Source organism: Apium graveolens, chromosome 4 (genome assembly GCF_009905375.1).
Source record: "Apium graveolens cultivar Ventura chromosome 4, ASM990537v1, whole genome shotgun sequence".
Taxonomy (NCBI): Eukaryota; Viridiplantae; Streptophyta; class Magnoliopsida; order Apiales; family Apiaceae; genus Apium; species Apium graveolens.
In genome coordinates this window covers 127953196-127967227 of record NC_133650.1, presented here as the reverse complement: position 1 = coordinate 127967227, position 14032 = coordinate 127953196, and positions in this window count along the sequence as shown.

Sequence of the window (14032 nt, the reverse complement as noted above, 5' to 3'; positions counted from 1 at the left end):
TTTCACCTATCCTTGTCAGATTCCCAGGACCCCTTAGAAGTAAAGCATTTCCTGTGAAGTTATCAGCATTTGGAAGTCCCAAGCCACCTCTTCTTCCATCCATTCTAGCTTGTGAATTACCACTATAGATTTTGTTAATGGTCTCAAAAGAATCTCTCTTTGGTATAGGTGTCTTACTTCCCCATAACAGTTTTTTCTTTTCTTCAAAGGTTAATTCTTGTTTATCATAGTTAAAGCCTTCTGAATCAAAGTTTGAGTCTCCTTCAAGAATAGTATGATCAACTTTTGTTCCTTGAGCACTACTGTCAACAACATAAGTAGTATCAGAGGTTATGACTGGTTGAACTTCATTATTTATTTCTTCAACTTGAGCAATGTTAGTGGTTGGAGTGATTTGTAGTTTCTCAGCCCAATCAGATCCAGGAATCACCTTTCTTTTCTTGTGAACCTGATTAACTTCTTCTTCAAACACTTTTTTTCATCAGCATCATCATGAGCTTGGCTTATTGAATAGAATGGATCTATCAGTATTTGAGTTTTAATAGATGTCGATTTTTCCTTGGACATTGATTTTAACTTTTCACCAACCTTCTCTTTCCCCTTATACCTCCTATCATCATTTAAAATGGCTTGAGACCTTAGAACAAGTCTTTCAGCTTCAGTTTGGTTGATTTCTTTGATCACTACTCCTTGATTATTCTCTGTCCAGGAATATCATCATATAGCGAGACAACATCAGTTTTTACTGGTCTCAAATATTTGAATTCATCTTTCATTAACCTCAGTTGCTCAAGATTAACTCCGAGATTTTCTCTTTCAAAAATCCTTCGACTCACCTCAGAATCATAAGCTGTTATTTTAGGATCCTTATAGAAAAGAGTTGTCTTCCTTCCTTTAAATTTCAAAGTTTATCAAAACTGACTTGCCTCAGCACCAGCTTCTATCTTTAGAATACACTCTTCATCAACATTTGTGACTGTCAGAGTTTGCTTTGTAGTCACAGTCAGTTCTTTTGTAGCTCTTGTAGATTTCTTCCTTCTTCCATCTGCACTACTTTTTCCTTCTTCACTTCTTCTTTGGATAATGGACTTAGAAGTAGAACTAGATCCAATGGTGTCTCCACCCTTGTACTTCCCAAGTGACTTTCCACCTTTACTCCCCCAATCTGGAGCATCATCTTTTTCATCAGCTTTTAGATGGAGTTGTTTGCATTTAGATTTTGAAATTATCTTCCCATTTTTGGCATCATCACCAAGCAGAAGAGAGACAATCATCTCCATAGATTTTTGGATCTCATCCAATTGCCCAGACATCTTTTTTTGAGTGGCTTCAAGCCTAGCCTGATTGGCTTCAAGTTTGTCATATCTGGAAATGACGAGCTTCAGCTATTTTTGTAGATCATACTCAGATTTGAATTTAACTTCATGGAAAGCATCCTTACAAGCATCCAAATAAATTTGAGCCTTAGCATGTGTAGATTGTACATACTTGATCATGATTGTAGAAGCTTTTAGATGTGCAAGCAAAGATGGATTCTTGATTTGTTGCTCAGCTGTCTCAAGGTGCCTTGAAGCATTATAAAGAGTCATATAGATAAGTGTGATCATTCCACTTAGAATTCCATTTCTCAACTTCATAAGCTTTAGTGACTTCAGCTACCCTGACATTGATTAACTTTTGTCTTTCTTTTCAGGAATATCCTCAGGAAATATGATTTCATCCAAATCTTCATCAGGATCTAGATCAACGTCGATCTTGGAGAAATCAACATCATTTTCATCATCAAAATTACTATCATAACTTGAATCATCATCAACTGGTTCCTTTAACTTCTGTGCTACTTCATCTTCAATATCAGAGTTTAAGATTGAGTCAGGAAATGGAGCAGTATGTGACCCAGCTGATTCAGAAACCATCATACCATCAGCATTTAGCTCTGCATCTTCAAGAATAGTGGTCATATGAATTGGAGCATCTTCAGGAACTGTAGGTTCATCATGAGTGGAATGTTCTGCAACTTGATCAAGACCAAGAACTAGGTGTGCACTAGTAGGTGGATGAGAAATTTGAGTGGAATACAAGAAAGTATCAATACTTAGACCTGCAGAAAAATTATCAGCACTTTGTGCATCAGAGTTTGACTTAGAGTCTACAGGCTGGAATCGACAACTATTTTTTTAGGACTCCGAGCACCTGCAAAATGAAACAAAGAACCCGTTAAATCTCTATTTTCTTTTAAAGTAGTCTCACTACTTCTCACACCACACATCTCATGACTTTTAAGAGTCAGAGTTTCCTCACAAGGATATGCTAAATCTTGACTCTCATCTACCTCTCCTTTTTTCAGGTAAGGATCCTTCTTCTCTTTAATTCTGTTTTTCCCTAAATCTTTTCTCACATGCTCACATGAAAGGCTCAGGATATTTTGATGTACAAAAATAAGAGGTGGCCGAGAAGAGTTGTATATGGTCACATGACTAGGGGTACCCTTTTATGAAGGACTAGACATGATCATACCATCAGGATTTAATTGAAAATTAAATACTGACAAGACACTATCAGTATTTAAATTAAATGCTGATAAAGAGGAGTCTGTATTTATACCTTGTTGATTGGAAGATCAGCTTCTTGAAGAGGTAGGGCATCCAAAGGTGAAACTGAAAGAACTTCAGTTGATTTTGGAGTAGGATGTACCATTCCTTCTGATCCAATGCCAAGATAACTGTATCAAGAGTCAAGCCTGCACTACCACTTTGAGGTAATGGTTCTTGTGTGGCTGGAGATGTGGGATCTGCTAGATTACTTTGAAATCCAGGTTCTTGTGTACTCCTCTCCTTAGATTCAGAGTCTGACTTCAGTGCTTGGACAAGATGCACACCAGTCGTTAGTAGAATGAGACTCAACAGTCTTACAAAGAGATTTATCCTTGGAGGCCTCATCTGTGAGCTTGGTTGTAGCAGCAGCATGTCATTCTTGGATTGAATTGGTAGTTAGATGTGCAATTTCTTCAATGTCTGCTACACTACTTTGAGGCATAGGTTCTTGTGGGACTAAATCAGTTGTAGTAGCTGCTGCATCCCTTTGAATTACAGGTTCTTGTGTGCTTGATCCATGAAAATGACTTTGTTTTTGCAGCCTCTTAGCTATCCTCTCAACTTGCTCATGAGTAACTTCCCTTAATTTTCTTTTTAGCTTCACGGGAGAATCAGTATTTATGATAGGTGCATCAGAGTTTGTGTTATTCTTATGACTTCTTGGCTTTTGTGTAGTGAATGCATCCTATCCCTCCTCAGCTATTTCATTTTTCAGCTTCAGCTTTTGTTGAGCAAGGTAAGTTTTAACCATCTTCCTTTTTCCTTGGTCTAGGGCTTGAACTTTCATTGTTTACAGCATCAGTGTTTGTTGTGCCCTGTGCAATTGGTAAAATAACTGGAGCTTGGGTAGAATCAGTATAGATTTTCTTAAATTTGGATGATAAGGGAGCATTTTCCTCATCATCTGATTCTAACTCAGCTAGCACAAGTTTTCTCTTGACAAACTCTAAAGGTTGAGAAGAAAGAGAAGCCTGTACTTTAGATCAACCTTGTGCTACATCAGTTTTTGTAGATGGGGGTTCACTGAATGAAGTCTGAAACTGATTGATGTGATTTCCAGCAATAGCATTGGCACCAGTATACTGAGCAAAATTCCAGACAACTCTCTGACCAGTATACTGAACATCAAACTTTGTTAACTTCTTTCTTTTTACAAGAGGTACCTTTTGGGAGATACCCGAGGTGAATTGTGTTTGGGGATATGTTTGTGTTGTAGAGCTTGGGTTAGCTACAGGGGGTTCCCAATAGTTATATCCTATAGCTTAGCTCTTTGCATATTTTGTTATGCATAAGTCTCAAGGAGCCTTGCAATTAACAAGTCCCTGGCAGAAATTGGCAACCTGAAAGGTTCAAGAGCAACCCTCTCCTTATCTTTTAAGATTAAATCAGAGAAAACCCTTTTGGTAAGCTTAAACACTGATATAATTTCGTTATCTGGGATCAGCGTATTGGGGAAACTATGATTAAAGATAAGCTAACAAAATCTAGCATAATATACTATATTAGGACCAACTTTTAACCTATCTCCAATAAAACATAAAACTACTCTACCAAAATTATAATTACAATCATGAATTAGAGAGTACCCAATTTGTTGTGTCATTATGAGAGTGCATCAAAATTTGTGCACTTGTTGTTGAAGACAATGGTAGTGCAGTCAAAGTAGAAATTCTATTCCTTTCAAAGCCCATGCCTTTTCAATTGCCCAATATTCTTCAAATTCTTATCATAGCCAATTTCAGTAAAAAATCTCCTCATCTCAGTATCACCAATGAAAGTGGTGTAAGATGTATGAGCAGGGAGATGAAGAGCTTCTCTAATTATCTGTGGTGTGACCACCATGATCTCTTCATTGAATTCAAAAATGATACTGTGAGTACCACTTTTACCACCATCATCATCATTTACATAAAATCACCCACTAAACTACATCTTTTGATATTCATTAAAATACTGATTTTAAAATATTCTGAATAAATTCAAAAATCATCAGTGTTTAACAGTCAATCAGAGTTTGACCATAATCAGTATTTAATTAACTATTGTCAGAGTTTATCAGTCAACACATAAGTTTGACTAATATCAGTACTTAACTATGCAATCAGAGTTTATCATGCAATTACCGTAAGAGTTTAAATATCAGGATTTAACATTCTACTTGAATTTCAAATTATAAATAGCATGAATACATGGCATCAGTGTTTAACACAGTTATCAGTTTTTAAAAAATACGGATACCTAGAAAAAGATACCAAACTCTAAACTCATTTGCCTATTTTAGAACACAATTTTATTCATCAGTATTTGAGAACTTTCCTGAGATCATTCCCAATTCATTAACCAATGTTGTAAATGTAGCTTCACAAAGTGGTTTGGTGTCTGCTAATTGTTGATCTGCATGCACAAAATGCAATTCCACTATACCCTCCATTACACGTTCCCTTATGAAATGGTACCTTATGCTAATGTGTTTTTTCATAGAATGTTATACTGAATTTCCTGTCATTGCAATAGCACTTTGATTATCACAATATATAGTAATTTAAGAATATTCTAACCCATAATCCAGTAACTGATTTTTCATCCAAAGAATTTATGCACAACGGCTTCCTTCAGCAATATACTCAGCTTCTGCAGTTGAAGTGAAAATTCACTTTTGTTTCTTGCTAAACCAAGAAACCAATCTACCACCAAGAAATTGGCAGCTTCCTGAAGTACTTTTCTTCTCTATTTTGCATCCTGTAAAATCAGCATATGAATATCCAATTAGCTTAAAATATGAATCTCTAGGATACCACAATCCAAGATTCATGGTGCATTTGAGATATTTAAAAATTCTTTCATAGCTAAAAGATGTGGTTCCCTTGGATCAGCTTGGAACCTTGCACACACAGGTAGTGTTATTCCCAAATAATCTAACAAAGAATTACAGAAGGGGGGTTGAATGTAATTCTTGCTTCTTTTTGGATTTTAAGAACTGTTCTATCTTGAATATATAACTGTGTTTGATTTAGCTAAGGTGCGGAATGAAAGTATTGAAGAAATCGAACACAAGGTAATCAAATACAAGTATTTAAAACTTTCTGGTGGATTGAACTTTTCCACCAGAGATATATATAAATTTGAGAACTCTGTGATGCAAGATTTGTACACAGCTGCTTACAAGTTTAACTTAAAAAGAACATATAATTTCTTTACATATATGGCTTTTTCTATTTCTCTGGTAATTGCTTACTAACTTCGATAATGTTCTACTTCATAAGAAATTTTATGTTTGATAGGCTAGAACAGGGTGAGTAAATGCCTCTGCTTCATAAGAAATAGAGTCTAAGATAACTTGATATTCTTGGGGAAATATCTGCTTCTTTTCAGCCTCATTGGCATCCCTTAACTCACTAACAATGGGCTCTTCCCATTCTTCTGAACCTGCTTTTCTATCATGTTCTCACTGTTCTTGCATCAAGGGCTCCCCTTGACTTTCCACTCTCACACCCTCACCTTCACCTTCTAAGATGGGACTCCTCTCACTCACTTTTTCCAAGCTGGAAGAAATAACTTTGTTCACTCATTTCCTCTCCTTTTGCCTAAGAGAAACTCATCCTCTCACTCTGTTCACTCCTTTCCCTCAATCCTAGGAGTGATTATACAACTACTAGATCATCTGCGCTTGTAACAATAGTTAAAATTTTAAGTGGTGTAGTGATATTCAACGGATGAGAAACATCCGTTGAGGTAGTAGTTGAGAGTTTCAACGGATGACTGCTGTTAAGCACATCCGTCGAGATACAATCACTAGTTAACTGATGAAAAATATGCATCGAGATAGTAGAAATGACAGAGTTTTGAGTGGAAACTACTGTAGAATCTGTGGTGATTGATTTAAGATTTTGCACAGATTTTTTAGTAGAATGAGAAAGGAATGGCAAGTGAGCCAACAAATCATCCAAAAGATGATGCTCACTTGCTTGAGATTTTGGCTTCTCCATGAAAGTTAAAGATGGAGAATCAAGAATTGATGTGTGAATCATATCCACATCCAAAGAATTTATGGGTGAGTTTTGTGTGTGAGGTGCTTCTATTGTAAGAGATTTTGGCTATGACTCCACATTTACAAGAGCCACATCAAACTGACTTTGAGAGGGTGCTATAACTGAGTCTTTGACTACAGTTTACACAGTGTGTACACCCTGTGTATCCCTAAGTGTTTTAGATTTCTTCTTTCTTGTGTAAGTTTGGGATGAGTCTGTGTCCCTAACCCTCTTGGCATGTGCTCTTGGTTGAGAGCTTGTTTCAATAGTGACATCCTTTTGGGAGAATGAAACTAGTAAAGGGCTAGAATCCTTATTAAGCACTACAGTTTGTTGGGAATCTGCAATGTGGCTAGGCTGGGTTACATACACCTCTCCCTCCTTATCCTTAGGGTTTTTTTTTATTTTCATCGTATCCCTCACCAGGCTCACTTCCTTTCACACTCCCCTCTTGGTTTTTAGTAGATTTTAAAACTAGTTTCTTTTGAGAGAAACTAGAGTGGGTTTTCTTTGATTTGGATTTGGAAATTTTTGATTTTATGGCTTGGGTAGGCATTGTTTGGTCATTGTCATAGATGCCATAGCCACAGTTATCTGTAAAGAAACTGGTGGTTAAAAAGTAGCAGGGACAAAAGTGTTTACCTCACTTACCTGAGCCTGCTCCATAATTGGCATTTAGATGAGGGGAACCTCCTTAAGGTGATTAGCCATGTTAAGATCAGCAATAACTCTTCTCTCTTGGACCCAACAATCTAACTTGTTTGTTGGGTTCACAATTGAGAGATACTCATAAACAAAGTTAGCTATCATCATAAATAATCTAGCATAATAGATGTTCTTAGACCTCTTCTTAATGTCTCCTAATTTACTCCCTAATTTATACATAACGGAGGTGCTGGAATTAAAATACTTATCACTAAAAAATATATAGAGCATGTTAACAAGTGAATAAGTTACAACATCAAAGTTGCTAACTTTACCAGAAAACACTTTAATAAAGAAATCACATCGAAAGCTCCATTCTTTCCTAAAGCCTAGTCTCCTAACTTCTCCTAACTTGGTGGCAGTAAGAGCATAACCCATAGAAATAAGTATGTTACTCACATCTGTGTCTGTGTGTGGAGCAAGAGTGTTGTTTTCAGGCAAAGCATTTTTCAAGAGCATCACAGTTAATACAGTGTTCCTTACCTTTGAGAGAGAAGGTAATGGTTTTATCCTTGGAGTTGAACACAACAGTAGTCCAAATCTCCTCAACAACTTCACAATAGATGACTGGAGACTCAAGCATAGCATAACTTAGTTTGCAGCTTCGAATGAAGTCCATCATTTTATGATAGTCTTCAGATGCATGAATCTCCTTGTTCACCAAAGCTATGAAGTTGTTCTTTTCAGATTTTGACTATATGTGCCATTGCTGTGATTGAAAGTAGTTGCAGAAAGGGGGTTTTTTGCTTTGGAAACGTAGAGAGTTAGAGAAATTTCTTGAGAAAGATAAAAGTAAAAATGGAAATAAAATTGGCTTTTATACATTCTCAGAAATAAACTGTCGAAAATTAAAAAGTAAAATAAAGTAACCAATCAAATTAACCCAAAATAGCCATTTAAAAATAAAGTAAACTGTCAAAATTCTAATGATTATCCATCAAAGTATACTTACAGGATGTAAGTAAATTCAACGAAAAATGCCTAGAATTAATGGCTAAGATTGAAAGCAATTCGACGGATAAGGATTGAACAATTATCCATCGAGATAAAAGTACCCAGGATAATGTTTAATATTTCGACGGATGATAAAATTCTACGGATATTCATTTTCAACGGATAATGAACATCCGTCGAGATATAAATTCTGACTTAGCGAAAATTTCATCTTTGACAAGAAATGTCAAACTTTATTCTGGTTGTATATCAAATTACTTAGACATAAAAACAAATTAGGAGTAATTAAGCACACCCAACTCACTTACCAACCTAGTAAAGGTGGATTCATCAAGTGGCTTGGTGAAGATGTCTGCAAGTTGCTTTTCACTTTGAACAAAATGAAGTTACACAGTACCATTCATGACATGGTCTCTAATGAAGTGGTACTTGATGTCAATGTGCTTGATCCTTGAATGCTGTATTGGATTTTCAGTAATTGCAATAGTACTTGTGTTATCATAGAAAATAGGAATTTTATTCACCTGTAGACCATAATCGAATAGTTGATTTTTCATCCATAAAATATGTGCACAACAGCTACCAACAACAATATATACAGCCTCAGCTGTAGAAGTAGAGACTGAATTTTGCTTATTACTGAACCAGGATACTAGCTTATTTCCTAGAAATTGACAGTTTTCTGTATTACTTTTTCTATCAATTTTACAACCTGCATAATCTGCATTTGAGTAACCAGTTAGATTAAAACCATAATATCTAGATTACCAAATGCCAAGTTTTGGTGTTCCTTTGGGATATTTGAAAATTCTCTTAATAGCTACTAAATGAGATTCTCCAGGATCAGCCTGAAATCTAGCACAAAGATAAGTAGCAAACATTATATCTGGCCTACTGGCTGTTAAATATAAAAGTGACCCAACCATGCCTCTATAACTTGAAATATCTACAGACTTTTCGGTAGTGTTTAATTCAAGTTTAGTGGCAGTGGCCATGGGAGTTTTTACAGATATGCAATCCATTAGGTCAAACTTCTTTAAAAGATCATAAATATATTTGGTTTGACTAATGAATATTCCATCATTAACTTTCTTAACTTGTAAACCAAGAAAGTAAGTCAGTTCTCCCATCATACTCATTTCATATTTACTTTGCATCAATTTGGCAAACTTTTTGCAAAGTTTCTCATCAGTAGAGCCAAATATAATGTCATCTACATAAATTTGAACAAGTATACTAGAGCCATTAACATTTCTAAAGAATAAGGTTTTATCAACAGTACCTCTTGTGAAGTGATTTTCTAAGAGAAACTTTGACAAAGTGTCATACCAGGCTCTAGGTGCTTACTTCATTCCATAAAGTGCTTTCAAAAGATAGTAGACATATTTTGGAAAGTTGGGGTCTTCAAAACCAGGAGGCTGGCTGACATAGACCTCCTCCTCCAAATCTTCATTTAGAAATGCACTTTTAACATCTATTTAATAGACTTTGAAATTGGCATGGGCTGCATAGGCTAGAAAATTCTGATGGCTTCAAGTTTTGCAACAGGAGCAAAGGTCTCATCAAAATCTATTTCTTCTTGTTGACAATAGCCCTTAGCAACCGATATAGCTTTGTTCCTAACTACTATGCCATTTTCATCCATCTTATTTCTGAATACCCACTTGGTGTTAATATGATTCTTTCCTTTAGGCTTGGGTACATGCTTTCAAACTTTATTTCTTTCAAATTGGTTTAGCTCTTCCTGCATAGCTAAAATCTAATTAGAATCCAACAGAGCTTCTTCTACCTTTTTAGGCTCTTCCTGTGATAGAAAGCTGCTGTAAAGACATTCTTCTTGAGTTACTTTCCTTGTTTGCACTCTTGAAGATGCATCATCATTTTCTAGCTCAAATGGGTGATCTCTAGTCCATTTTCTCTGTTGTGGTAGATTAGCTCTAGATGAAGAGGCCTCATAGTTGTCTTGATGTGTGACTGAGTTTTGATTAGAAAAAACTTCCATGAGTTTGTGAATCTTTGACTTGAAGTTAGGGTTCTTTCTGATTGTGATCTGTATAGGCTTTCAACTCCTATTGATGGCTCAACAGACGTTGATCTTTGCCTTTCGACGGATGATACAGAATGTCTTTCAACTGATGATGTACTTGGTCTTTCGACGAATGTTGAATTATGTGCTTCATTAGTTGTAGATTTTTCTGCATTATCCTTAGATATTGTTTCTTGATCACCTTCATCATCACTGTCATCACAAATCATCTCAACATTATAAAATTCGAGGCTTTTATTCAAATCTCCATCTTGTAGTCCTTCAATCTTTTATCATCATATACAACATGTACAAATTTCATAACAATGTTGATTATGAGATTGTAGACTCTGTATGCTTTTCCAACTGCATATCCAACAAAAATGCCTTCATCTGCTTTGGAATCAAACTTTTCATGCTGATCAGTTTGATTACTTAAGATATAGCATTTACAGCCAAAGACATGAAGAAAGTTTAATGTTGGCTTCCTATTCTTGAACAACTGGTAGGGTGTCATGCACTTTGCTTGATTACCCAAATAAATATTCTGAGTGTAGCATGCAGTATTTACAGTTTCTGCCCAAAAATATGTTGATAACTGTGATTCTTCTAGCATTGTTTTTGCAGCTTCAATTAGAGATTTGTTCTTTCTTTCCACCACTTCATTTTATTACGGGGTTCTTGCTTCTGAAAACTCATGCATGATCCCATTCTCTTCACAAAACAATCTCATCACAGAATTCTTGAACTCAGTTCCATTATCACTCCTGATTCTTCTAACTTTGGAATCAGGATGATTGTTAACTTGCCTTATGTAATTGATGATGATTTCATTAGCTTCATCTTTGGATTTGAGAAAATATGTCCAAGAAAACTTCGAGAAATCACCCACAATTACTAGGAAGTATCTTTTCTTTGTGATGGACAACACATTGACTGGTCCAAATAAATCCATGTGCAGTAGTTGTAAAGGTTCTTCAATTGTTGAATCAAGCTTCTTTTTGAATGATTCCTTAATCTGCTTTCCCTTTTGACATGCATCACACAATCTATCCTTTGAGAATTCCAATTGAGGAATGCCTCTTACCGAATCTTTCCTGACTAGTTTATTCATAGTCTTGAAATTAAGATGGGACAGCTTCTTGTGCCACATCCAACTTTCATCTTGACTTGCCTTACTAAAGAGACAATTGATAGATACTATATTTGATGAGTTGAAGTCAGCTAGATACATATTTCCTTTTCTCACTTCGGTGAGAACCACTTTGTTTTTTTCTTGTTGGTCACAATACAGGCTTCAGAATTGAATGTTACTGAGTTGCCCTTATCACAAAGATGGCTGATACTCAACAGATTATGCTTGAGTCCTTCCACTATGGCAACTTCCTCAATGATGACATTGTCTTTAGAAATCAAGCCATATCCCACAGTATAACCCTTGCTGTCATCTTCAAAAGTGATACTTGGTCCAGCTCTCTCCTTGAACTCAGTGAGCAGGATAGAATCTCCAGTCATGTGCCTTGAGCACCCACTATCCAAATACCAAAGATTCTTTATGTTTTCCTGTACACAACAAAATCAAATCAAGTTGATTTTGGTACCCAAGTTTCCTTGGTCCTGTTTTGTTGGCCTTTTTCTTAGGTTTCTTAGGCTTGACCTCATTTGACTTAGGTATCTGAGATTCATCCTTAGTCAATTGAGTAGATCCTTTAAAACCATTCATTATTACATAATTATCATGCACAGGTTGGTTAACATGGAAATGCATATTTTATGCAAAAATGTTATTCCAGTAAGACATACGAAAGGGCATTTATGGCATACTAAATACAGCATAGTAAGGATTTTGTGCAAATGGCATATTAACAAATTATGCATTCAAATTATGGGCAGACATAACATTCACAGGCATTGTAGGCATGTTAGGAAATAAAAAAGGTGCAGATATGGGTGCAGGCATAACAAGTTTGCAATTAACATATAAATCATTAACACTACCACATTTCGCACAGATTTTTCTAGGTGCATATTTATCAGGTGTGTAGTTGTTATGTTTGTTAATTCCTACTTTCCCATTCCTATTATTTTTCCTTTTTGATTTTGCTTTAACTTCTATTTTCTCCAATTTGTCATTCAATTGCTTGATTGACATATGCCTTACATTGAATCTCTTGTTCTTTTTTACTTGACTTGTTTCTCCTAGAACAAAGTTCTTGGAAACTGATCCATATTTCTCATTTAACTTAGCTAGTTGGGATTTTCTAACTGTCTTTCTTTCACTCAACGGATGTGGTTCCCTGTCTTTCGACGAATAATTCTTTTGATCATTCGATGTATAACATTCATCATCCGTCGAATCCACATCCGTTGAAAGTCCTTCTTCCAAGTTGGGATTCAGTTTCTCCTTACTCTTTTTCCAGGCTTCATCAAAGAAGGATTCTATACCTTGAACTTTAGTAATCTGAGCATGGACATCTCTAGATGATTTACATGCCTTAATTACTTCCTGTTCCTGTTCTCGTTCAAGTTTCTTTCTTAAAATATCCTCATTCTTTAAGGATTCAATCAGTTCATCTTTGGTAATCTTACACTCCATCTTCAGTTTTTCAAACTCAACAAATTGAGTTTCTAACATAATGTTTCTTTCACTTAAAAATAAATTATTCTCTTTAATTTTAGTATTTTCTTTAGTGAGAGATTTGAGTATAACACGTAGATGATATAATTTAGTAGACATGTCATTATAGCATCATTACACCCAGCTTTAGATAAATGTACTAGATTAGTGGTGATTACCTGATTACTAGATGAACTGACTTCTATTTCATTTGATTTGGCCATAAGTGCTAGATTGACATAGCTTGTATCCTCATCCTCCTCTAATCCATCAGCAACTCAATCATTTTCCTGAGTTAGAAAAGCCCTTTCCGTTTTTTGAGCAACTCAAAGTACTTCTTTTTGTAATCTACAGGCTCAAACTTATTTATATCAGGATCAGGCTTTCTGCATTCACTTGCAAAATGACCACTCAAGCCACACTTAGAACATTTAAATTTTGACTTGTCAACCATGTTTCAGTTTGGCTTGGATGCTCCAAAATTCTTCTTGAATTTGAGATTGGCAAATCTTCTGGATAAAAAAGCTTGATGCTCATCTATGTCATCCATATCATCTTGACTAAGATGGTCTTCATGTTCAGCTACTAGCCCTTTTCCTTTGCCTTCACAAACTATAGGGTTTGGTACAGATTCCACAGTTTCTACCTTTATCTCTTTCTCTCTATCTTGCTCATCAACCAATGCAATGAATCCTCCCTTCTTCCTTTCTTTCTCCAGCTTCTCATCTTGCTCTATTTCAAGCTCATAGGTCTTTAGAATCCCATACAGTCTGTCCAAGGTAAATTCCTTGTAATCTTGGGAGTTTCTTAGTGAGACTGTCATAGGCTTCCATTCCTTTGGCAGAGATCTAAGGAATTTGAGGTTTGAATCTTTTATCTGATAGACTCTTCCATGCAACTTTAGAGCATTTAATAGTTTTTGAAACCTACTAAATATATTAGCGAGTGACTCACTTTCTTCACTATGAAAATGCTCATATTGCTGAATTAAGAGTTGCATCTTGTTTTTCCTTACCTGCTCAGTTCCATCACATATAACTTGAATTGTATCCCAGACCTATTTAGCAGTTTTGCAATTTATAATGTTGTTAAACATGTCACCATCAAC